This window comes from Marmota flaviventris, chromosome 8, assembly GCF_047511675.1.
Source record: "Marmota flaviventris isolate mMarFla1 chromosome 8, mMarFla1.hap1, whole genome shotgun sequence".
Lineage (NCBI taxonomy): Eukaryota > Metazoa > Chordata > Mammalia > Rodentia > Sciuridae > Marmota > Marmota flaviventris.
Window position 1 is genome coordinate 79,327,916 of NC_092505.1, and position 26,361 is coordinate 79,354,276.

A 26,361-nucleotide genomic window follows, 5' to 3' on the forward strand; every position below is an offset into this window, starting at 1 on the left:
TTCCTTGTAGAAATGAAGAATTGGAGCTGTGATTCAATGCAAGCGCTGGAGACCAAAATCAGTTTTTCTTCTGGAATATCATTACTACGTAACTTTCTGTGGCAGGGGCTTTGGATCTATGCAAATTTTTTAAGAAAAATTTTAAATTGAAAATATTGTATAGGCACATGGTTACAACTATGAAGATATTTGGTATTCCTGTGGAATTTGACAAAGGATTAAGTGTGTGATGGGTTTATATGTTGTTAGCCCTCTCTTTAATAGTGTTGTTGGTAGTTGTTTTGGGGCAAATGTTTTCATCACATAAATATACTTTTACTTGGGCTTTTTGTACATTTATTCCTGTAAGGCAAGAAGGATAAGCCATGGAGGTGGGGAGAATACTTGGGACATGCAAAAATTTTTCAAAGCTTCTGAGGCCACAATATTTAGGTTGTATATATATAGGCCTGGCCTTGTTTGCAAGGCTCATTTTTTGATTATGGATGATACAATCTTTTTGAAATAAAATACTATTTCTTGAGATGTGACCTTGCATACCTAGAAAAAGGTAGAAGCCAAATTCCCTTTACTACCTTAGCAGGTCATTCAGCACTTACAGATTCAACATCTAGAGGAAGGTCCAAGAATGTAGTATTTCTTCCTCAGCTTCCTGGGGAGGGGGGGGCTGCCTTCCAAACTCTCATGTTCTGCTTCAAGTATAGCCTTTCCATGAAGAATGGATGGTAAGAATGTCTACTTCTTGTAGGGGAGACCTACTTGTAAGGGTATACTCTCAACAGGAAATCCTATCAGATCATAGTTAGTGAAACACAGAACTGGAGATAGCCATAATGTGACAAGAATACTTTCTTACAATACCCTTTTAAAAGTTAATCATATTTTTTTAGGTTTTATTTTATTTAACATTTCTCAATGCTTGAATTAAGTTCTAAACAATATCTAGATCAAGACTGAGCTTGACTAAGCTAATCCTTTTTACACACAATCCTTTCTCCAACTCAAAGTGAAGATCTCACCAGCTGAGTCTCCCAGTCTGTTTGGATTTTTCTCTCCTGTAAGTAAACGTTTAAAGAACAGGTGCCCAAGCAGTCTAAATCCTAACTTAGGGCTATGACTCTGCCTACACTGTGGAAAAACTATTATATTAACAAAAAGCACTTTCATCCTTTCAAACAGCATCATACTTCACAATCAGAGTAGGAACTCAGCTATATTTTCACATATGTAAATATTCATTGTGATGATTCTCCCAGCATTTCCATTGTACCATAAAGGAATTCAATTCTATGAATAAGTTTATTTTATTTTTTTACTTCATAAATTTTGGAGTTGCTGTATTCTACCAGTCCCTGCAGGTTTTCAAAGGTCTTAGCTCAATCTCAGGGACCATATTTACTCTCCTTTCACAGGCTGGAGGATGGGAGCAAAGATAAGCACATCCCAAGCACATAAGCAAATGGAACATCTGTATGGTGCAAGAACATTTGTGTGGTGGAAGCCATAATTAAGACAATTGACAGAAAACAATTCCAAGTTATTAAAAATAGATTAATATGCAAAATAGATAGAAATTACTATGGAGTTATAAAAAAGTAACCCATTTTAAAATAAGACACAGACTTTAAAAAGTGATTCACAGCATTAATACAAATAGTTCACAAGCATGTGCAAAAATCTCAATGTCCTTTTATAATAACACCATTTGAGTAAAAGTAAACAATAATTAGAAACAAGATTGTCAAAAACTAAAAACATTAATGAAGACCAATTTTGTTAAAAGGTGTCAGGGAACTATATATGGAAGCTTGAAGTGGTACTTCCTTTTGGAGGGCAATTTAGTGATTGTTATCAAATGTACAAGGTTGGGGTTTGAATATGAAAACCCTAATTAAAGTTCTTTAAGTTTCCTCCTTACAGTTTGACCTCAACCCAACAAGCGACCTAGGAGAGAGGAAAAGGGTAAAAGGACCCAAGATCTCTTAGCTGGCTCTGAGCTCTAGTAGCTGAGCTGCTCCAATGCAGACTTACATGCTGTGTAGGACAGTCTCCAAAATGGCTGCATCATAGAGCAGCTTGCTCAAAGCTATTATTCAATTATGGGAAGGGTGAGAAGCCTGGACTGCTGTCCTAGCTGATGGGACACCTATCAATCTTTTTTGGTGGGGGTGGGGGGAGTTGTGACAAAACTGATTTTGTCAAGGGGGCCTGTGTGCCATTAGCATCAGAACCTTGACAGTGACCATGTTTGGAGTTTTCTATTATATTCTACCTCAGAATAAAAGGAACTCATCTACTTCTATACTTTCAGGGAATTATCATGTTAAGATGAGGCTATTTTTGAGGGTGACTTATCAGGCTGAGAAACACTGATGGATTACAAAGTTGGTGCTGGTGATTTCCCTATGCATACCTGGACCTCTCCCATCTTTCTGCCTTTACACCTGAACAAACACAGGAGGCGTGGGGGAAGAAGAGCAAGTTGGGCAGGTATTGGATACACTCAGATGTGTGCTCCCACTTTTTATATTTCTGTCAAGTGCTAAGGGATTTCATATAGATTATATTGTTTAGTACATGCAGAAATCCTGTGGGCTACCTACCAGTATCCCTATTTACCAGATAAGGAATTGAAGATTCAGAGAAGTTACATAATGAATCCAAAGGTGAAGATCTAATGTGTATCAAAGCTGAGATTTGCCCCAGATTAAGTGTTAAAACCCTTTTTTTGCATACCCTTTCTTTTAAAGAAATGATTCATATGAGAAAAAATTAATGTCTATTATTCTGGAGTATGATGTTTCAGAACATTTGCAACTATAGTAAATCTAATGTGAATCCTGTAAAGCTCTAGTTAGCCTTTTGTGAATTGCTGTTAAGCTTCCAACTGAAATAGAATTGAAGTCACTTCCAGTTCCCATTGTTTCCTTTCCGGTTTCCAAAATCAAAGTGTTTCCCCCAGGGATATAAAGAACGCGTATTCTGAAACCCTCATTTTCCTTTTAGCTGATTCAGTGTTCTCCTTTATACCTGAACTTACCTTGGAGGTAGAGCCCATTTTAAAGGTAACCACCATGACAGAAGCAGTACTTTTAATGGCATCAGTCTCACCATAGAGCAAACAATTTCAGCAGCTTCCTAGGAGCATACAAACCCAGAACTTCTAATCTTTATTTCTGTTCCTTTCTGGGAATTGTTGATGATACTACAGCTGTTATAGATTCACGAGAACCAATATGAGTAATAAAAAGCTATAGATGTGGAAAACCATTTGCACCTGAATGTGTCACCTCCAAATTCATTCATCTCTCAGTTTAGGCATCTTTACCTGCTTCTCTCTAAAACAGCCTCCTCTCCCATCCCACCAACTTTATTCCTCCTAAACAAAGCCCAAGAGTAGACTCCACCTTTTCATTCCAGGTTTTTAAAAACAAAAACACAAAAGGTATCTTCTGAATATCTGGTAACTTTTTCTTTCCACTCTGTACCAAGAAAGTCAGTAAACAGAACTTCAAAATGTGTTTACCTTCTTGGAATGGAAAAGGGGCAAATATTTATAGCAGAAGCATGGGGGCTATATAAAGAGATTTCCTACAAATTCTTATTAATAGTCATCTATCAAAATGGGGCAGAGCAAGGCAGTTGCAAGTGAAGAAAAACCCTAGGTAGACTTAAGAGGTTAAGTGGGACAGAAAGGAAATCACATTTGTTGAGTGATGAAAAGGGACTTTGCAAACATTATCACATGTAATGATAGCAAACATGGAAGATGGATGGATCATTTTAGTGAGATAATAAAAAGAGAGCAACAACAATCAGAAACAAAAACAGATTCAAACCTAAGTCTTGCTGAACCAAATCCATAGTGCACACATTCAGAGAAGGATCTAATGCTTTTGTTAGGAAATCCCTCAACTGGCTCTGACATAACAAGGACAAATTTTAACTGAAGAAAAAAAAATGTAACTTCATTTCCAAGTTTCTGAAATTCATAAAATAGTAAGCCATTCATGTCTCTAGTTTTTTTCTTTATTTCTCAGCAAAATTTCCATTACATTAAAATCTTCTTCCTTCCTTCTCCTCCTTCTTTTACTCCTCTTCCTCTTCCTCCTTCCTAGTAGAAAGTGTGCTCTTCTTGCTCTTCTTAAACAACAACCAAAAAAAAAAAAAAAAAAAAACCAAAAACACCTCCATCCAGAAATAGTCTGTAGGGAAAAAGCAAAGTCTAATGCGTCTAATGCAGTGTTCTGAGGACCTGCCTAGTTCTTCTCTTTTTAAATGTTTGTTTGTTTGTTTGTTTTCCAGACAGGATTCTAGGATTCAAGACTTGCTTTTGTAATTAAGCAGCCTTTCCCAAATTCTGTCCTGTTGAGAGATGCTAATCTGAATCCCCAGAACAAAGAATTCCTAGGAAAATAAGATGGAGTTCAAAGCAGGCTTCCCCTTGGCCTTACACAACACACATTAACATATTAATGAGGCAGTTAAAAACAGCAATAAAAAAGGTGTTTAACTTTGCTTACTGGTTCAACACATCTAAACAAACTTGTTATTGTAGGAGACAGTTCTTTTCTTCAGGATTCCCTTGTAATATTCCTTTGTCCCTACCTAATAAACCAGTTAAAACAAAACAATGAAAAGGAGATTGCAGTAAATTTGGTTCTCTACATATTCAGTTAGAGAACCAAGGTCTGGAATCCTTTCAAGAAGTCAAGCATGACTATGAAAGATTTCAGATGGTATTACTTCATGAGAAATATAGTTAGAAAAATATTGTATGGCAAACTTTCAGTGACAGGTTTAATATAAAGTTACTTTATTGTTCTTAAAAACATACATGTATCAGCATTCCCTAGTATTTTGGTATGTAGTGCTTAATATGATTCATCACTATTTTAAACTGTGTTTTAGTACAGAAATAAAACAGATTCTGGTCCAAATTCAGGTTAGTGTCTGAAGCAATTTTCTGTCTTTTGCCAGCTGACTCATCTTCATTCCTACACAAGCTTGTGCAATCTAAATTTTCTGCATTTAAAAAAAAATTTTTTTCAGTCAAAATATTAGTGCAATGGATTCCTTTGGCATCAACCTATGTTACTTACTACTTGGGAATGGAATTTTATATGTGCCTCATGACTACATTTAATCATCCATTTCTAATGAAAACTTACTATATGTCCAGCATAATGGCATGCTAAGTTACCATTTATACAGAATTCTAGATGTTAGAATTCCTGTCTGGAGAAGCACCATGGGATAAATAGGCATTCAGACACAGATGTGTTGTAGGAATTCTGTATGAGTCATGCATTGTGCTTTGCTCATTGGTGATGAAACAGGTTTCCTTCCTTGATGCTTTTAGGTTAGCAGAAAGAAGTTGACTTAGTCCATTCGGCCTCCTCTAACAAAACTCTAACCATAAACTGCTGGTTGTAAACAACAAACATTCATTTCACACAGTTCTGAAGGCTGGAGAGTCCAGGATCAAGGTATTGGCAGATTTGAATGTCTGATGAGAGAATGCGTCCTCATCAAAGACACCCTCAGTGTCCCCCTTGTGGAAGAGTCAGGCTGCTTTCTGTGGCCTCTTTTATAAAAGCAAGAATCCTGCTCATGAACTAATCACCTCAAAGGCCTCACCTGCTAAAATTATCATCTTAGGGGTTAGGATTTCTACTTATGACTTCTTTGGGCAAGGGAAAGATGGCACTGGTGATGAACCTAATGCCAAAAATAAACCTTCCCTGTTTTTTTCTTAAAGATTTTCCTTTGCCAGCATAGTCTTATTTGCTTAAAATAACACATTGATATATTCAGAATTTGTCAGAAGAAAATTTCTATCTAAGCATTCTGAGCTGGTTGTGATGTGAAGTAACTTGTCCAGAAAGGTCTTTAGGGCTCAAACACTGACCATGTCACCTAATATAGCTCCAAGCAATTTGGTGGTAGTTGTTATTTTATGGAAAGTAATAAAATCATGACATGCATACTATGTACAATGCAGGTATCTAAACTGTTATAATAAACAAGTTTTAAAGCTGTAGTGAGTCAGGTTTCAGTCTTTACATGTAGCAGGCTTAAATAGATTTCTAAATGATCTGACACATTATTGGGCCCCACCCTCATGGTTTCTAGTTCTGTAGGATTAGGATACAGCTGGATAACTTTTGTTTTTAATAATTTCCCACAATTGCTGATTTAGCAGGTCTAGGAGCAGCACTTTAAAAAGCATAGCTTAGGGGATTAAACCTACTAATTTCCCAACTTAAAATCATTGTCACAAGACTGTGAGACCTCTGTTGCTTAAAGCTAGGATATTTATAAAATGCAAAGTTATAAGCAGGTGCCAGTGGCAATGATCTATTAATATGAAGCCCAAAACCTCTTTCTATAAACACTAGTTAGAATTGAAAATATTTCAAAGTTGTGGTTCTTTATGATTTGACTTGAAAAAATTGTTTTTCTCTTCCATAGATAGATGTCTTAGAAATTTAATTCAAAAAATTTTTGACTACATCTGTAACAACTAGTATATTAAACTTTGTGAAAAGACAATCACAATGATAGGGAGATAGTTTTGTTTTGTGTTTATTTTCATTTCTTGTGAATTTGCCTTGAGGTCTATCCCTTAATCTTGAGTGGAAAATTTTTTAAAGGCAACATCACAGTGAGCCCCCCCAAAAAAAAAAAAAAAAAAAAAGGACTAGGATAGTATGACAAACTATGGGGCTGACAGCATGAAGGGACAGATACTAGCTAAGGTGTTTTAAAGAAGAAGAACAAGCTGGGCATGGTGGTGCATGCATGTAATCCCAGGTACTCAGGAGGCTGAGGCAGGAGGATTTTTCAGGCTAGCCTCTGCAATTTAGTGAGACCTTAAGCAACTTAGCAAGACCCTGTCTTAAAATAATAAGAGCTGGGGATGTAGCTCAGTAGTAGCATACCCCTAGGTTCGGTCCCCAGTACTAGGAAAGAGGAAGAAGAATGCGGAGGGGACAGAGGAAGGAGGGATTCCAACAAGACCAAATGTTTTTCCAAGAATCTACTTGCAGTCTAAAAACTCAGTGTATCACATGTCAAGAGGACTATTAGAAACACAATAACCAGGTCCAAAAAAGTATCTATATTATATTATTCTCCTCCAGCTGCTATAACAAAGTATCACACACTTAGTGGTTTGAAACAAAGCAGATTTATTTTCTTACAACTTTGGAGGTAAGAGTCTAAAATCAAGGTGTCAGCAGGGCTGTGTTCCTTTGGAGGATGAAGGGGACAATTTGTTTCCTTGCCTTTCCAGCTTCTAGAGGTCACTGCACTCCTCAGCTCACAGCTCTTTCTTGCATCTTCAAGGCCAGCAGCACAGCCCCTCAAAATCATTTCCTCTAACTGCAACCCCTGCTTCCCTCATCATCTCATTGGCTGTCCCTCCTGCCCCCCTCTTCTAAGGACTTTGTGATTCCATTGAGCCTACCAGATAATCCAGGCTCATCTCCAAATCTTAAGATTCTTAATTATGTGATTAATTACATATGCAAATTCCCTTTGCAATAGGTTCTGGGGATTAGAATATAGACATCTAGGGGTGAGGGCATTATTTCCCACACATGCCACTTATTTTGTTCTAGTGAAAAAAAATCTTGAAATTGCTAGTGAGTAGGAAAGGTGAAACGTAGGGGGAATAAAGGGAGTTTGGATAATGGGTAGCAAAACACTGATAGAAAGGACAAGTTCTTGTATTCTTCAACACAGAGGGATGACTGTAATTCACAATAACCTACTATATATTTTATGAAAATCTGGAAGTGAGGGACTCAAAGGCTTCAAACATGAAGAAATGATAAGCAGAGGTAAATGCCGATTGCCCTGATTCAACCAGTCTACACTTGTACTCATGTGTTGAAATGTCACACTGTACTCCTATTAATATATACAATTAATGCATGCTAATAAAAATCTCATAAAAGGCAGAACACTGAGAAGGAATTTTTTTTTACATCCACAAAAGCAAGAGGAAGCTCTGTAGGTACATAAACTCTGTGCTTGCTTTCATTGTTTTAATTACATGCTTTAAACTTTCCCCTAAATTCTGCAACCTGTACACTCAGAAAAATGAGAAATTATATCCCATCTGATTCAAATGTATGATGTGTCAAGATCTTTGTACTGTCATGTGTAACTAATTAAAACAAATTAAAAAATTATGAAAAAGAATGTTTTTACATGCTGCAAAAGAAGAGTAAATATAATTTCATGGGCTTAGATAATGCTTCAGTTACTTTTAAAGAATACTTCATTAGGCTGGGCATGGTGGCATATGCCTGTAATACTAGCGGCTTGGGAAGCTGAAGCAGGAAGATTGCAAGTTCAAAGCCAGCCTCAGCAAAATCAAGGCACTAAGCAACTCAGTAAGACCCTGTCCCTAAATAAAAAATACAAAATAAGGCTGGGGATGTGGCTCAGTGGTCGAGTGTCCTTGAGTTCAATCCCCAGTTACCACCCCTCCCAACGGCCAAAAAAGAATACTTCATTAATTCGTTTTTAGCAGCAAATTATTTATTATTTGGTTATGTCCATATAAATATGAATAAATAAACTTGAATTAATGCTTGACTTTTCAATACTGGGCATCAAATTTCTAGGAGGAAATTGATAAATGGTGTTATAGAAAAGAGACGGTGAAACATTCATTCACTAAACAACAATTTATGAAGTATTCACTATTTGCAAGACTCTGGGCCAAGAGAACTCTGGGGATACATGATGGGGGTTGGGGTTGTAGCACAGTGGTAGAGCTCTTGCCTGTCACATGTGAGTCACTGGGTTTGATCCTCAGAACCACATTAAAAAAATAAATAAAGATATTGTGTCCATCTACAACAAAAATTATTTTAAAAATCAAAACATGATGAAGCTGCAGTATGTATCACTGAGCCTGGACCCTGGAACCCAGGGTTGATGTGTTTAACTCTAGCCCCAGTGTTTACATATACCATGTCCAGGTAAATTACTCATCGCTGTGCCTCCATATTATCACTTATACAGTTAAGATAAAATTAATAACTTGCCATCTAGTTCTTGAGAAGCTTCAGTGAGAATCTTGATAAAGTCGTATATGCACACTGGCATATAGAGTTCAACAAATATGAGCATTGAGGAACAAGAGATGATTAAAAAAACAGAATACCAAGAACTTAGTAATGATAAGCAATTTGGAAGGACTTTCTTGAGCTAAGACCTGTACTTTCTAAATTTATCCTTATATTACTGTATTTATAAAATGGAAGTATAGATTAATATGAGACAAACTCAAGTTCCTGTAAAAGAGTAAGTTGGACTTTAAGTGAAAACCATGCCAGTCCATTTCTTCCTTTGATTAGGTAACAAGTCACTTTCATCAGAAGACTTTTGATACAATGTTCTGAGTCACCCAGCTTTTCAGATCCTCAAGCTCAAAGTGTCCTTGGATGATTCATGGCATGGTCCTGATCTTACATTTTATAGTTTAGTCTTTGTGCTTCATGGGTAAGAACAATAAGTGGATATCCTCCTCATGGTAAAGGTCTTTTCCAGGCTAAACTTCCGCAGAGCAGATTCTTTAGTGTTTGAATGGCTTTTTGCATGGAGAACACATACTCCTTAGACTGCATTCAACCTTCAATTTATCAATTGAATATACCTCATAAAATTTTGAAATTTGTGAAAGTTTTTTTTAATAATCAATTTAATGCTCTTTCTCCTCTTGTTTTGGTGCTTTTTCTTCTTCTTTTTTAATCTTCAAAATGGACAGGAGTAAATAATACCTACCCAATTATTTTCAAAGTATCTTAGAAAACAAAAATATTGATAAGCAGATATAAGCAGAGTGCCAGATTAAAACTTTTAGAAAACCAGTGTCCCCAAATGTAATATAGCCTATGCCCAAAATGTAATTCTATGGAGAAATTATATAAGTCCAAAGTTTAAGTGGACAAGAAGCCAGCACAATTTTACTTTAAAAAATGTCCTATTTTTTTTTTCAGTTGGCTTCTTCTGTAGTTTAAAAATAATTCTTTGTCAACTTATCCAAAAAATGTTTGATGTCTCTGTTTTCCTGGTGCCCTGAGAGAGTATTTGACCTGCCTTTGGATAATCTGGTTCCAATTAAATACATATTGTGCTAAACACTGTGCTTTCTGCTGGCTGCTGAAATAAGGTGACAGGAGAGAAAATGATCCATGAGCTTCTTCATTAGGTCATCAGCAAAGGTTTCTCTGGGGGTGGGGGACTTTTACTTGGGTCCTAAATGATAAGGATAGCCCGACTATGTAAAGATCAGTGAAACAAGCAACTAAGGAAGATTAAGTAAAAAAGAATCAGGATCTTAAACATCAAGTAGATTCCTGTCTAGTCAGGGAGACAGACACAGAATTACCTAATTTCAGCATGTCATGCTTCTATGTTAGCCATGAGAGCAGGGTGCTTGAGAACCTGTTGGCAGGAGTGATTAATCAGAACTAAAGTTAGGGAAGAGCTATGCCAAGCAGAAGGTGTAAGAATTTAGGGAAGCCCTGAGACATCTGTTAAAAACAGATTACTGGGCTCTACTCTGTATTCGCTCAATCAGGATCTCTGAGTTGGCGGAATATAAAGCTGGTAAGAAATTAAAAAAAATATTTCTTTTGTAGTCTATTGACTAGTATTAAGATAAGGGACAACAAAGATGAGTGGGGGGAGAGAAAGGGAGAGAGAAGGGAAAGCATATGGAAATGGTAGGAGACCCTCAATGTTACACAAAATTACATAGAAGAGGATGTGAGGGGAAAGGGGGGGGAAACAAGGGAGAGAACTGAACAACAGCAGATGAGGTAGAGAGGGATGATGGGAGGGGAGGGGAGGGGGGATAGTAGGGGAAAGGAAAGGTAGCAGAATACAACAGTCACTAATATGCCATTATGTAAAAATGTGAGTGTGTAACCGATGTGATTCTGCAATTTGTATTTGGGGTAAAAATGGGAGTTCATAACCCAATTCAGTCAAATGTATGAAAGATGATATATCATGAGCTTTGTAATGTTTTGAACAACCAATAAAAAAATGATAAGGGACAAAGGAATTATTAAACAGTGTAATTAATTGTGAAATGATTCTCATGACAAATTTGGGCCAGGAGATTTTCTACCGAACCTGTGTTGACCTTGTGATCACTGACTGCATAATTACCTTCTCCAGGTAGTTGTATAACACACACAAGTTTGGTAGGTTATTACCATCAGAGACCATAGAAACAAAATAAGTTATAATTAGCCACCTTTAACTGATCCCCTAAACTGTATGTCACAAATTACAATAGGCAATTCACAAATTAGAATAGGCAATTTGTGTGTAAGTCATGGGCCACATAACAATATTTGGGTTAATGGCAGATTACATATGTATTAGTGATCCCAGTAGATTGTAATGGAGCTGAAAAATTCCTATTGCCTATTCTAAGAGCCATTTTAACATTGTATCACAATACATTACTCATGTGTTTGCAGTGATGCTGGTATAAAGAAACCTATTGTGCTGTTAGTTGTATAAAAATATAGCACATACAATGATGCACTATACATAATCCTTGATAATGATATAAATGATGTTACTGCCTTATATATTTACTATAAAATACTTTCAATCACTATTTTATAGTGTACTCCTGCTTATAAAAAGATAAATTACCTATAAAACAGCCTCAGGCAGGGCCAGTCCTTTGGGAGCTGTTCCAGAAGAAGGCATTGTTTTCCTAGGTGATGGCAGCTTTATGCATGTTGTGGCCTCTGCAGACCTACCAGAGAGACAAGATGTGGAGGTGGAAGACAGTGATATTGATGATTCAGATCCCCCATTGGCTTATGCTAATGTGTGTGTTTGTGTCTATTTTTTTAAGGTTAAAAAGTAAAATAAAAATAACTTTAAAAATTTTAAGTAGAAATATATTGAATAATAAAATATTTTGTGTAACTTAATATAGTTAAGCTAAGTGTTATTACAAAGAGTTAAAAAATTAAAAATTTGTAAAACAGATATAGTAAGCTAAGGCTAATTTACAATTGAAGGAAGAAAAACCTTTAAAGGAAATTTAGTGGATCCTAGGGGTATGGAATATGTGAAATCTATAGCAGTGTGCACTAATTTCTGGCCTTCACATTTGCTCACTGTTACTCACCAACTCACCCACAGCACCTTCCAGTCTTGCTAGCTCCAAGAATTATGTATAGTGCATAATTCCTGGAAGGACCCTATACAGGTATCTTTTAGTCAGCTTTGTATACTGCTGTGACCAAAAGACCTGACAAGAACAATTAGAGGAGGAAAAGTTTACTTTGGGACTCATGGTTTCAGAAGTCTCAGTCCATACACAGCAGACTCCATTCTTTGGAACTCGAGGTGAGGCTGAATATCATGGTGGAAGAGTGTGGTAGAGAAAAGTAGCTCAAGACATCACACCAGGAAGCAGAAAAATATATACCCCAAGCGCAAGCCCCCAGTGACTCACCTCTTCCAGCTACATACTACCTGCCTTCAGTTACCATTCAATTCATCCTTATCAGGGAATTAATTCACTGATAGGGTTAAGGTACTTAAACCTAAATATTCTTGCATTGCTTCAAATAGAAGATTTTGGGGGAGACATCTCATATCTAAACTATTTCATATCTAATCCATAACAAGGTCTATCATTTTCTATTTTTATACCATATTTTTTTACCAAGCTTCTTTCTAAGTTTAGATATGTTTAGACACACAAATTCATACCAATGTGTTACAGCTGCCTATGGTATTTAATACAGTAACATGATGTATGGATTTGTAGCAGCAATAAGCTATACCATATAGCCTAGGTGCACTCTAGTTTGTGTAAGTGCACTCTGAGATGTTTGTATAGTGATGAAATCATCTAACAATGCATTTCGAAGAATGTATCCCTATCATTAGGGGTTGAAGGCCCAACATGTTCACATTCTTGGTAAATATTTACTTATTATGTGTCCTTGGAAAACTCCAGACTTAATTTCTCCAAGCCTCAGTGTCCCTTTTTACAAAATAGGGATGTTGATGTGTGTGTGGGGGGGGAGGGAGAGACTGTATTTTCAATTTCAATATATTATCTATTATTTTTCCAAAGCTCTTACAGAAAAACAGACACCGAAAGGTTAAATAATTTTTTCAATGTTGCACATGAAGCAGGCCAAAGGTTAGACCCAAGTAGTTTCAGTCAGCTTTGCATTGCTGTGACCAAAATACCTAACAAGAACAACTGTAAGAAGTAAAAGTTTATTTTGGCCTCATGGTGTCAGAGGTTCAGTCCATGGACATCCAGCTTCAACGTTCTGGGCCCAAGGTGAGACAAAACATCATGGCGGAAGGTTGTCATGGAGGAAAGCTGCTCAACTCATGTTGGCCAGGAGAGAGTGATATCCAGGTGCCAGGGACAAAATATAACCCCCAACGGCGTGCCTCATGTGATCTACCTCCTCCAGCCATGCCCCACCTGCCTACAGTTAGCCCTCATTTAGTCGATTCAAATTATTAATCCATCAAATGGATCCACTGATTATGTTACAATCTTCAAAATCTAATTGTTTCACTTCTGAACATTCCTATATTAACAGGAGCTTTTGGGGGACTCCTTATCTCCAAATCAAAACATCAGGATTCACTCTTGAACTAAGAGGATTCAGTTGAGAGTGATATAATGTAATGAAAGTGTGATGGACCAGATTAAATTTCAATAATTTTAAGTGAAATGTTGACTTTATCAAAGAAAGTGAACTTCAAAGATCTGAGACTAACCCATATGTGAAACTCTTTTTAGGTTTTGTCTATTTTGATTCATCAACAAATGAACATTGGAGTTGGGTAGCATTTTTGAATTTTTAAATCTTTTAAATTAAAAAAAAACTAAGAATTATTGTGGCGGTTTTTATCTTCAAATTAAAACAGAAATTTTTATACTATGACTTTGGGCCAAAACAGTGAATAAAAACTAAATTTTGTCTCTTTGTCCGAAGAAACTTAAAACCCTTTTTCCTATTTATACTTCTTACTTCATTCCTAATATAGGTGAACAAAGAAATTACATTATTTTTTTCATATAAGAATTGTTACAGCTTTCTTGAAATGTAGAACATTAAACTCAAAAGTTCTTAGTTTGAGCTTCTAATCAGCTGTGTGATCTAGATGATACATTGAGTTTGTTTAAATATCAGTTTCCTCATATACAAAATGAAGTTAATGACATTGCTTGATGTAATCACACACTTCCTTACATTTACTGTGCCCATGGTAAGGGAAGCAGTATTGTGTAGGGGTTGAACCCATACTGGGTTCATATTGTGTGTTTAATACTGTGTGTACTGCTGTGTATACTTGGAAAACTCAGATTTGATTTCTCCAAGCCTTAGTTTCTTCATTTACAAAAGGGAGATATAGGTTCCTCTCTCTTTCTGTCATACACACACACACACACACACACACACACACACACACGTTAGAAAATATGAGATAAGGAAAAAATATCTCATAATGTGAGTGGATGTAACATGTGGAGATTCTACTGCTTCTTTCTGATTCCATGCTGTGACTACATTATTTATTTGTCTATCTACTTATTTATTTATTTGTATTGTTGAACTGTGGGTTGGTCTCTGGGATAATCAACCATTGATCTATATCCTCAGATCTTTATTAAACAATCTTATTTTGAAACAGGGTCTCCCCAAGTTGCTGAGGCTGTCCTTGAACTTATCATCCTCCTGCCTCATTTTATGTGACACCTGGGCAGTTGAACTGGCCCCTGTATCCCCTCATACTTTCAACATTCTGTTTATTTGCTAGCACTACTCCTTTACACACTTGAAGATCAGGTTTTTTCAGCATCACTCTATGTACGTTGTGATCTAAAGACAGTCAGGAAAGATGGATCTCCAGCCATCTTCCTATACATATTTCTGGTGTGTTAGTCCATTTTCAATGATGCATTCCTTTAAGTTATGATTTCTTCACCTTGGCATCACTTTGAGCAAGAAAACTGCTGTAGAGGGCTGTCTTGTGCATTGTTGAATACTTAGCAGTGTCTTTGCCCTTACACACTAGATCCCAGTGTGCCAACCAAACAATTTCCAGCCTTGCCAAATGTCCTCTGGAGGATGGAACTATCTTCAGTTAAGAACTTCAGCTTTAGGTCAACGCTGAAAGGAAAGTGACCACGACACTTGGAGTGACCAAGAGATCTTTATTGCAGCTGTGTCTGATTGATAGAGAAGGAAAAGAAAAAGAGAGAAGGAGAGAAAGAGAGCAGGGAAAGAGAGGAGAGAGAGAGAGAGAGAGAGAGAGAGAGAGAGAGAGAGAGAGAGAGAGAGAAAAGCCAGGGTGGGAGAGGACAAAGCAAGGGGTAGGGGAGGAGAGCAAAGCGCAAGAGAAAGAGAAAGCAAGAGAAGAGAGAGTTTCAGCAGAGGAGAGTTTTTATAGCCAAAATCTAATGGGGTCTCTGGGTCTGCAAGCTGCCTTGTTGGCATACAATGATTGGATCATACAGTGGTTGCTAAGGTTGACATCTTTTGAAGCCTTCAGACAGATTGGGCAGGAGCTAGATGTGGGTTTCTGTTGCACCAGATGGGTGGGGGTCGAGTGTTCAGACTTGAGGCAAACAAGCGATAAGGAACCAGACAGATGGGGGTCCAGTGTTCAGCCCACCCTACAACTAACATTTGTTTAGCCTGCTCAGCAACTAACAAACACCTTCTTTCTTACACACACACACACACACACACACACACACACACACTTAATCCTTCTTCCCTCTCCTTTTCCTCATCCCCTTGTCCTCTTCCTCCTACTACTTGTTAATTAAACTTTTCCCCAGATTGTCTTTTTCTGAGTACTATACCTATCCTCTCTTGTAGGCAGGAGAAAAAAAGAAAATGCAGATTCTAGAATCAGAGCCTATGAAGTTAGTATCAGGTTTTTAATATTTGCCCTAAGTGTTTGCATTTAAACTAAAGATAATATCTGTGGATTCCATTCCAAATTTCAGCATAGTTTCTTCATCTTTCCCAACCTTCCTTTAGAAAAATGAAAGCATACTGGTCTTGCCAGGATATGACACATGAAGCACTTATTAGTCACTAAAACTTAGGTAGTCAACTAAGGTTGATAAAGGCTGAAGGAGTTCCCAGGCTGTCAAAATTTTCAGTGGAAAAATTGGGAAAATTTAGATGAGTTGGTCACCCTAAACTTATTGTGCAGCACAATGAACGATGTGGTCTAGTATGTGTATAAAGTATCTTTCACACAAGCACAGACCAAATATCTATCAGTAATAAAAATTCAATTTCAGTCTAAATTATTGTGCTTTTTAAATGTATTGTAAAGTTGATTCCCAGTACAATACTCTTACCCTTTTCTTCCTCTCCATAATTATCTTAGACTCACTGTACTCCAGCATAGTTCATTTGTCCTAATTTTTTGGAATTCTCTTATCTGTTTATTTTGAAGAATAACTGAACATCTCTCTTTTCTCTTCCACCTTTCAGGGCACATCTTCATTGCCACATTTCAATTTGAAGCAGGAACTGGCTTGACAGCAACATACAAAACACACAGTGGGTCAATGGATTGTTGAATTCTTAGCAGCATCTTTGCCCTTACACACTAGATTCCAGTGTGCTGAAAGAAAGGGAGTCATTAGACCCATACCCTCTTCTGTGGGGGAAAAGTTACAGGGTGTTTACAGGCAATAGCACCTATGTATTAGCTTATGAGCTCGTTTCAGTAAGAATCGTTGGAAGTGAAAGCAGAGGAACAAGAAAATAACAGTTGAGGCTTGGTGAGATATGAAGATGGAAAAAAGAAGATATATCCATTTAGGGCACTGCTTATATGGCCACAGGGAGGTGTAAGATGGCCAAGATCAGTATTAGTTCCTGAGTACTGGACAAGAGGCAGAGGTTAAAGGCAAGGGCATTAAAAAGGAATACAATTTGCTGTTCCATTGCATTGGAATAAGCCAATGTCATTTTCTCCTTTCCTTACCCTGAGCTCCCTCCCTGCCCATTTCAAACTTATCTACCCTTAATTTTCTTTTCCTTAAATATTTTTGAAGTCACTACACATACCATAATCTATTTATTTATTTATTTATTTGCAAAAATATTCTGAAGCACTGGCCACAAGCATTTTTTTTTTTTTTTTTTTGGTATGGGGATTTGAACCCAGAGGTGTGTAACCACTAAGCCCCATACCCAGACTATTTTTATTTTTAGGCAGGGTCTTGCCAAATTGTTTATGGTCTTGCTAAATTGCTGCAGCTGGCCTCAAATTTGTGATCTTCCTGCCTCAGCCTTGTGGTGGCTGGAATTTCAGGCATGTTCCATCATGCCCTGCATAAACAATCTGAGGCTTTGAAAGGGAAATATTAAATTATGAAGTCATTGGTCTGATACTAAATGTCCACAGACTTAAAAGATGAAGAAAACATTTCTCCTGTGTGGAAACAGTAGCACTGTTAGTACATAGAAGACTCAGAAAGAGTCTTCTTTTCCTCTGTGAACTTTGATGGTCTGTTGCACATCCTGAGGGTAAATGTTCCCCAAATAACCCTCCGGATTCGTAGTTTGAATGCCCCGAAATGGAATAATTTCCCTTGCCTATAAAGATAATTTCTTCTCTTTAGGGCACACGATGAAAGCATCTGACACATAAGGAAGGAACGGATTGCTGACAAGGGCATCTATTTCTATTAATGGGATTCTGAATTCTGCAAAATGTTCCTGCTTCAGGCACAGTGACTCAGCTCTTCTTTCTTCCAGTGAACATGATTGTGAATGAACTTTGTCCTGCCCTTTCCAGAGCCAGGTGATATTTCTCATCTCATTACATTCAATTCAACCAATAAAATTTATTTTATTTGTTGATCTCCTGCATAGACTAGATAATGTTTGTGTGTGTTTCATCTTAACACATATTATAGAAAATTTTCTGTCATCTCCATAATCATAATTTCCCCTAACAATTCTATATTGAAAGTATTCTAGAAATATATTATCCCATTGGGCTTTGCAGTGCTTTTCTGTCTCTATTGGAACAAATTATCACCAACGTACTGACCAAAACCATGTGCATTTATGGTTCTAGAGGTCAGAATTCTAGGCAAGTCAGTGTCAGCAGACTACATTGCTTCTGGAGGCTCTATCACAGAATGTTTCCTTGCCTCTTCCAGCTTCTGGAGGCCACATACATGCCTTGGTTCATAGTCCTTTCCTCCCTCTTCAAAGTCTGCACATAGCATTTTCAAATTTCCCTTTGAATCTGACCTTCTGCCTTCCTCTTCCACATTTAAAGGGCCCTTGTGATTGTGTTGGGTTTGATGGACAATCCAGGACAATCTTCTTACCTTAAAATAAGCTGATAATCAGTCTTAATTGCATCTGCAACCTCAGTACCCCCTCATCATATAACAACATATTCAGAGGTTCTAGGAATTAAACATGGACATTTTTGAGAGTCATTATTCACCCGTGTTCCAGCTTTATGCGGTGGGTGGTCCTACTGGATTTCCAGCTTTGGTGCTCTGTCATCAGAAACTTGAAGTCACTTGGAGTCTGTAGATACTCTAAGGCAAATGCTGGCTTTGTTTCTTTCTTGCCTCTTAGTTTTCCCACTTTATAAAAAAAATATAGCTTTTATGTATGCCTTAATTTTCTTACCATGTGAGAAAAATATTAAATATGCATAGTATTTTTAAAATAAAGCTTAAATTGCTGTCATTAACTGTAATATTTAAGATAGCAAGTGTCCCACTGTGCCAGAGATCATATAGCTGTTCTTAGAAAATAAAAGTTTGTTCTGGTTCAATAATAATTTACCTTTTTTCCTGCAGGTGTACTATTACAGATACAAACTCATGTCCAAATAACATCCTTTCTCCTCATTCACTCTACTTCATACCTGCAGAAACAGAATATATAAACCCACTAACCCAGGAATGTGAGGTCTGCAGCACATAGCAAACTAATGAGCAATGGTGCCACTGGCAACCTCTCAGCATTGTGCCTTTCTGTTGTCCCTTAGGTTCCTTTTCATAAGAGATATGACAACTGACTGCTTCATAATCACAAGGGCAAGGATAATAATGAATATTTACTTTTATATTTTATTTTAATTAAAGCCATATATAAAGAGAATGTATGTGTTCTAATATATACTAATTGCATCCCCTTGGATCTGGAGAGTGTGCATCAGTGTGTTAGATACCTTCTCATCACTTAGGCTACCCATACATTCTGGGAGAAACCACAACACTTTTATTAAATCATTTTTGTGCATAATTTTGTATGTATGTATGTGGGATCTCTGGTCCTCCTCTCTTTGGAAAGCAAAGGAGTTTTATATGTCTTGTTCAGTCCATCTTACTTCCTGGCTTAAGTAGAAAGCAGGCCAACTTCTAAATTCCTCTAGATAGATAGAGATATAGATCATACATATATAGAAATGTATCACTTTACTTTAAAAATTTTGATAAAGCTGATTTTTGTTTTGTTTAACCTGAAGATTTAGGAGAAAGAGGTGAATTACCAGAAAAGCTAAGAGAATTTATTCATGAAACTAGTTATGTCCAGTGGTCAGTACAAAATAGGAACCAATGCTTCTTTATCTTCTGTCCTTGAGTAGTGATTTCAAATGTTTCTCTTCATAATCCAAAGTACTACAAGAATATTTTCCATCTTCTATGAAAAAGTTTATATATAATGATTAAACATACAATGTAGCTATATACAGTACAAATAATTTTAAGTGCTAGTGCAGCTGCACAGTAGAGCCCAATAAATGGTCAGGAATTATTCTGGATATTTTTTTGAGGGAATTTTTGAATGAGATTATTTCAATTGAGAGAATCTGAGTAGTCCCCTGCAATGTGAATGGACCTCATCCTATCAATTTAAAGACTAAATATAACAAAAGACTTACCTCTCCCAAGCAAAAGAGAATCTGAGGCTGTCAGCCTTTGGACTTTAATTATGATATCAGCTCTTACTGGGTCTCTAGGCTGCTAACCCACCTTTCTCATTTTGGACTTGCTAGGCTCCATAACACATGAGCCAAATCCTTAAAATAAATCTATGTGTCTGTATGTGTATGTGTATGCACACATGTGCACATACATATTCTACTGGTTCTGTTTATCTGAAGAACACTAGTACTATATGCACATACAATATATATGTGTGTGTGTGCATGTATATATGTACATATATATACATTTGTCTATAAACATTCACAAAAATTTATAGGAAATGGAAGTAGACATTTTGCTTTAAAGAGAGATTATCAGCACTGTGTTGACATTTAAAGAAATTTCATTCTTTATACTAATTCAGCAATGCTTATGAAACTTCTTGTTGGGGAACAATCATTTAAGTTTTGAGTCTGGTCTGTTTGAATTCTGGTTCCACCATTTACTAGCTTTGTAACCTTGGTTAAGTGTGCCACATCTCTCATACAACTTTTCTCATTTACAAAATGAGGACATTTATACTGACCCCATAGGACTGTTATGAAAATGAATGAGTCAATCGTGCAATGTTAGTGAGCATAGCAGAGGCAACTTTTTTTATTCTACTTCAGTTATTATCCAGATAGTGATTTTTGTCTTTCTTCCATGTTGATTACTTTATATGATTCTTGAGAAGAAAAGTATCATAATTCCATAAGGTGTGGTTACAAATAATGTCCAAAGACATATGGAAGAATAATTTCTAGAGATATTATCATCATCCTGAATTGGTATTGGATGGCCAAAAAGAAACGATTCATGAGTTATATGAAAATACCTTAAAAATGCAAATGTTTTTCATCAACTGCTCTAAGGGAAAGAGACTAAGAAGTTTAATATGTTCTTATTTTTTTCCCTATGGAATTTCAATCCCATGAAAGTGAAAGAGTTTCAAAAAAAGATTTGCATTTAAAAAATATTCTTGGTGTTCTGCTTTTCTGGTGATCAGCTTCTTTGCTGAGTGGGAGTAGGAGAGAACTTGAGAATTCGTACTTATTTTGTATTTTTTAAAATATTATCTGATATTTGCATAAGCATGGGAAAATTTGTATAAAATGCAGTGACACAAAGTGAGAGCAAATTGTCATGGAGTTATGAGCAGATTGGAATGAGAGGTTAATTCTAACATAAATTCTCAAAAGCTGTTAGTTTCTGAAAGTTTGGGCTAGGCTTCAGGCATTATAGGATTTTTTTCTGGAGCACCCCCAAAATGTCACCAAGTATATCTTTCAGTTTATTTTTATATGGCAAAGTACAAATTAGTATTTTTATATATTCAATCTCAACCTAGACTTTCTTCTTGCTCCACAGAATTCCTAGAACATTCTAGAAAAGGGAACACAATCTGATAGAAAATTTCTGTCATCCATTTTTATTTCATTTTTTCTTAACAATTGTAATTATATATCTGAATCACATATTACACAATTGTTTCCTTAATAAATTCTTTTGTGTTGTTCTCTTGTTGTTCCATGTGACAAAACAGTATATTCCTGATTTAGATTGTAAGTTTTTTTTGAGAGTAGTGATAATGTTTAATACTTAAAGGCATTTGTTTATTTGTTTGAAAATTTTAAAAACATCTACATTTCTTTGGGTCTATGGATTAATGTGGTAAATGATTAAAGATAAGATAGGGAACTAATATTTCTACTTGGTCACTTTATGCCTTACACTTGATAGTCATCCTTTCTCATCTAAGGATCCTCTGATGTCAGCACCATTACATTCATTTCAGTGAAGAAGAGTGAGTGTTTAAAGGAATTTACCAACTTGTGCAATGTTGCTCTGCTAGGACACAAGGAAGCTAGAATGAAACCCAGATCTGTAGCTTTCCAAAGTCTTTCTCTTCTCTTGTCATAAATTTATAGATTTTTATAAATGTTAGACATCTATATGCTATAATTTTGAGTTTATTAAACAAATCTTTGTGTCTCGTATGTTCATTTGCTCATCATCTTTCACCTGTCTCAACCCCAAATTTGTAACCCTGGATTACTGAGGTATGAAGTAAGAATATTTGTCAACTAGAATAGAAAAAAAAAAATAAAAGAACATTTCTTTCTTGATAGTCACAAAAGCCAACCTAAAACAAACTTCGAAATGCCCCCTCTCCCTCCCAGAGGTTTATGGTGGGGTGGAGGAAAGCATCATGGTGAGTCCTCATCCTACACACTGCCTTAGCCTGGCCAGACAGACCAAGGAGCGCTTTCTTCCAGCCCTGAGCATCAGAGCAGAGAACATTGGATGGGGCTGGAACTCTGTGAATGTTTCCTGCTCTCTAAGGGACACTGGTTTCTCATCTGCCAGCTCTTTCCAATGTGTCCACCCTCATGAGGAAAGCTGACAACATCATTTCCTGTTTGGCTCTGCTGTGCTTCATCTAGAGGGAACTTATTTATGTTGTCACCTTTCTCCCTTAAGCACCCGTGCCACAAGCAGGGATGACACTGGGGAAAAGGAAGCAAGAGGAGAGGACAGGACATGGAAAGGAGGTAGGACACCATGTCTTGATAAAGCTTTTTTAGCACATCCTGGAAAGGAGTAGGAAAATACCTTAGAGTTGACCCAATGTACCTGAAACTGCTCCAGATTTTTGTGATCAAGGGACTAGTTCCTGGGCTGGGAGGGGAGAAGGATGTGTCCTCAGAGAAGGTGAAATGCAGTAACATAATCACTTTGGCTTAGTCTCTGCCAGTTCGGTTGGCTGGCCAGAAACCTTTGCTCTGTGTTGTTTTCTGGTCTGTTCTAGAATTTATGGTTATAGGAATCCCCTCTGACCTTTTATTTATCCTTTTTAATTTATGTATTCCACTTAACTGCTGACACCTATAGATACTATTCAGTTTTCTTAATACCTTTGGAACCAAGAAAACAAAAACAAAAACAAAAAACTGTGATTGACCTATTTGATGAAATGAGCCAAACCCATACAAGAATATGTATATACTATATACATGCACACACACTCACACATTTATTTCACAGAATTTTCTGTTGCTAAATGGAGTTTATTTTGCTATGTGAGAATCAAATTAGGAGTTTTCTAGAGTTGGGTACTGTGAGGAACTGAACTTTATCTAACCTTCTTGAGGAATGTTGAAGAAGTTGATGGATTATGTGTCTTACACACACTATTGGGGCAACTGTAGGAAGTGCTGGGGAGCAATTAGCCAGAATAGAGTAAGCCTGATTAAGAATTACAGAAAACAGAATGTCAGAGTGAGCTCAACATAATAACTAATGCACACTGAATAACTGATGTTTACTAAAATTATAATCATGGATTGTAGCTTTAACTTCATATGAATAAATCTGAATACACATTATATCTTTGTTGCCACTTGCTAGATACTCTAAGAATTCAAGTATTTTGTTTAGTTGGTTTTGCTGAGTAATAAACTTGGTTAATTCTGTGTTTATGAATTTTCCTTTTCCTTTGGGTTTTAATCCCCCCCCCCCACCAAGGGATGTGGAATAAAAAACATTTTAAATTCTGGTTTGGAAATTGGATGCACCTTGAGCTCAAATTCCCTGTTCTACAACTTACCAGCAGGAATATCAGGTAAATCTTAATCTTTCTGAGTTCCAGTTTTATCATATGTAAAATAAGAATGGTAATAGCTACCTTGCAAGATTGTTTTAAGGATTAGAGATATTTATCCAAAGCCTCCGGTATATAATGCTAAATGCTCAGGTATTCCATAAATGAAAGGAATACTGCTTATTACAAGTTGAATAAATTATACTTTTGGGGGGGGGGCAAGGAATACATGCCACCATTTAAATTAAAAATTGCAAAGATTTATTATGAAAGAAATGTTTATGGTAGAATATTAAGTGCAGGTTACAAAATCTGATGTATTTTAGAGCTCATATATAGTCCTATTTAGATGTGATATATGAAACAGGAAGAGCCATCCTGCAAACATTTTTAGGGTCCCAAATCAATGTACCAAGAAGGGTGAATGGAGAGTCCCATCTCCTGATGAGCTCTAATAAAGTTATAAACATTTTTCCTCAGATTTTTTGGCTATAAAGTAGTAAATCTCTATTTTTACAACCAGTTTTATCAGTGTGTTCTGAAAAAATTAGCTGTTTTAAATTTGAATTAAAACATTTTTTTCTTTAAGTTTTCTACCTTTTGAGACTTCCAAAATTTAAATTAGGAAAAAGAATCTTAAATAATAACTTATTAATCTTTTTTAATATATTTTTTTAGTTGTCAGTGTTTAGTGTCTTTTTATTTTATTTATTTACTTATATGCAGTGCTGAGAATCGAACCCAGGGCCTCATGCATACCAGGCAAGCGCTCTACCACTGAGTCACAACTCCAGTCTAAGTTATTAGTCTTAACATAGTCAATAGTTGGTGTGATTTGATGGTAATTAAAGGATAGTTTCCAAGAACTATTGAGTAATTATTTCCTATCTTCCTTTCACACCCTGATTTCTCACCAATCACTCACCTAAAACTCCCTGTGCAAGGCAGACACTTGCAACATACTTTAAGTGTGTTTCAGCCACAGTGATTGCTGCCTTGCAAATTAGTAAAATGCGTGCAACTGCCTTTTGATCATCTCAATTTCCGTTGAACTGTTTGTTGACTATGGCGTGTTTACACAAAAATATCACAAAATAATAAAAATAAATAGTATTCATTTACTTGGAATTTAGGGGTGGCTATTTCATTTCTTTTGCATAGTGTGATCACTATTCCTCCTGTGATTTAGGGTCCTATTTTGGTTTAAATATGTGGTGTTCCCCCAAAAGCTCATGTGTGAGAATATGCAAGAGGGTTTACAAGTGAAATGATTGGGTTAGGAGACCCTTAACCTAATCAGGGCATTGATCCACTGGTAGGGATTGACTGGGTGATAACAGTAGGCAGGTAGGGTGTGGCTGGAGGAGGTGTATCATTGGAGGCATGCCTGTGGGGTATATATTTTGTCCATGGTGAAGAGCTCTGGAGCTAGCATTACCCGCCCTTCACCCTTCCTGATGCCATGCCCCCAGCTTCTTTCCTCCACCACATACTTCTGCCATGATGTTCTGCCTTGTTTCAAGCCCTGAGGAATAGAAATCTATGGACTGAAACCTCTGAAACTGTGATCCCCCAAATAAACTTTTCCTCCTCTAATTGTTCTTGTAAGGTTTTTTGGTCACAGTGAAGAAAAAGCTGACTAAAACACTGTACCCCAGGTACAGGGCCTGGGGTGGTTGCTGTGACTAAACTGACCATGTGGTTAAGAAGATTTTGGAGCTTTTTGGAATTTGTGGGAGGAATTTTGGAACGTTTAGAGATGCAATCTGGAAAAGTTTTAGACTGTTGTAAGTGGACCTTCATGCTGGGGGCTCAGAATACTAGAATGCTGGGAGGAGTGTAGACAGAAAAGCAGTGTTCATGAGGTTTCACAGGAAAAGGAGGTCATTCCTGTTATGTTCTGGATAAGAAATTGTCTAAAGTTTGACCATGTTCTGAGACTCAATGAGGTTCAATTTAAAGGTGATGGACTTTTTAATGTAGAAGAAATTTCTAGGCATCATAGCATTTAAGCAATGGCCTGGATATTGTTGAGGCTTTTAGAGAAGTTTATTGTAATAATCAGAAATAGAATGCAAAACAGAAAGATTTGAAAAACTTGCATTAGCCATAAAACTGCTAGTAAAACTGGGGTTGAGGAAGGTATGGTTGTTAAAGACATTACACCACTAAAGAAACTCTAAATACTTTACCAAGAAATAATAGTAAAGTTGCCTTGAAGGCATCAGGCTCAATGGTTTCTCCCTTGAGAAGAGAGCAGTGGGGCACCCTGTTTGCACAGGGCAGCCTAGTAAGTTTTTCACGATCCTCAGACACCCTGGTACTCAGAGGCTGCCACAGCTGTGGTCCCTGAAGGCTTGGCTGCTGCTTGAGATGGTAGAAGACCCTGGCAGCAACCACATGGTACCAGTTCTATAGGAATGCAGGATGCAGGAGTTAGGGGGTCATAGAGACATCCACCAAGATTTCAATGAAGGCCAGGGAGGCCAGGCAATGTGCAGCAGGGTCAGAGTCACTGCAGACTGCCCCTGAAAGGGCAATGCAGGGAGAAATGAGGAGGAAGCTGAAGCTGCAGTGGAGACACCCAAGATTAAGAAATGCCAGTACCATGAAACGCCAACCAAGGAAAGTTGCAGGGATTCAGCAAAGACAACAGAGAGGTCATGTGAGCTGCAACCAGCAATGCCATAGGGTGGAACTGCACAAGCCATTTGGAGAGAACATTAGGATGCCATGTGCTTGAGAT

General features: G+C 37.0%; 2 protein-coding genes across 2 annotated transcripts in view; one reads left to right on the plus strand and one right to left on the minus strand.

Moving 5' to 3' along the window:
- The window catches only part of St3gal6 (ST3 beta-galactoside alpha-2,3-sialyltransferase 6), a 330,280-nt gene that overhangs the window by 95,895 nt on the left and 208,024 nt on the right, over positions 1 to 26,361 (minus strand). The gene's annotated exons all lie outside the window — the stretch shown is intronic.
- LOC139706664 (spidroin-2-like) overlaps positions 1 to 26,361 on the plus strand; it is a 33,812-nt gene that overhangs the window by 5,402 nt on the left and 2,049 nt on the right. The window contains exons 5-7 of the mRNA XM_071614916.1: positions 17,693 to 17,874; positions 22,496 to 22,566; positions 23,540 to 23,636. The gene's annotated coding sequence lies outside the window, so the exon portion shown is untranslated. The remainder of the gene's footprint in view (positions 1 to 17,692; positions 17,875 to 22,495; positions 22,567 to 23,539; positions 23,637 to 26,361) is intronic.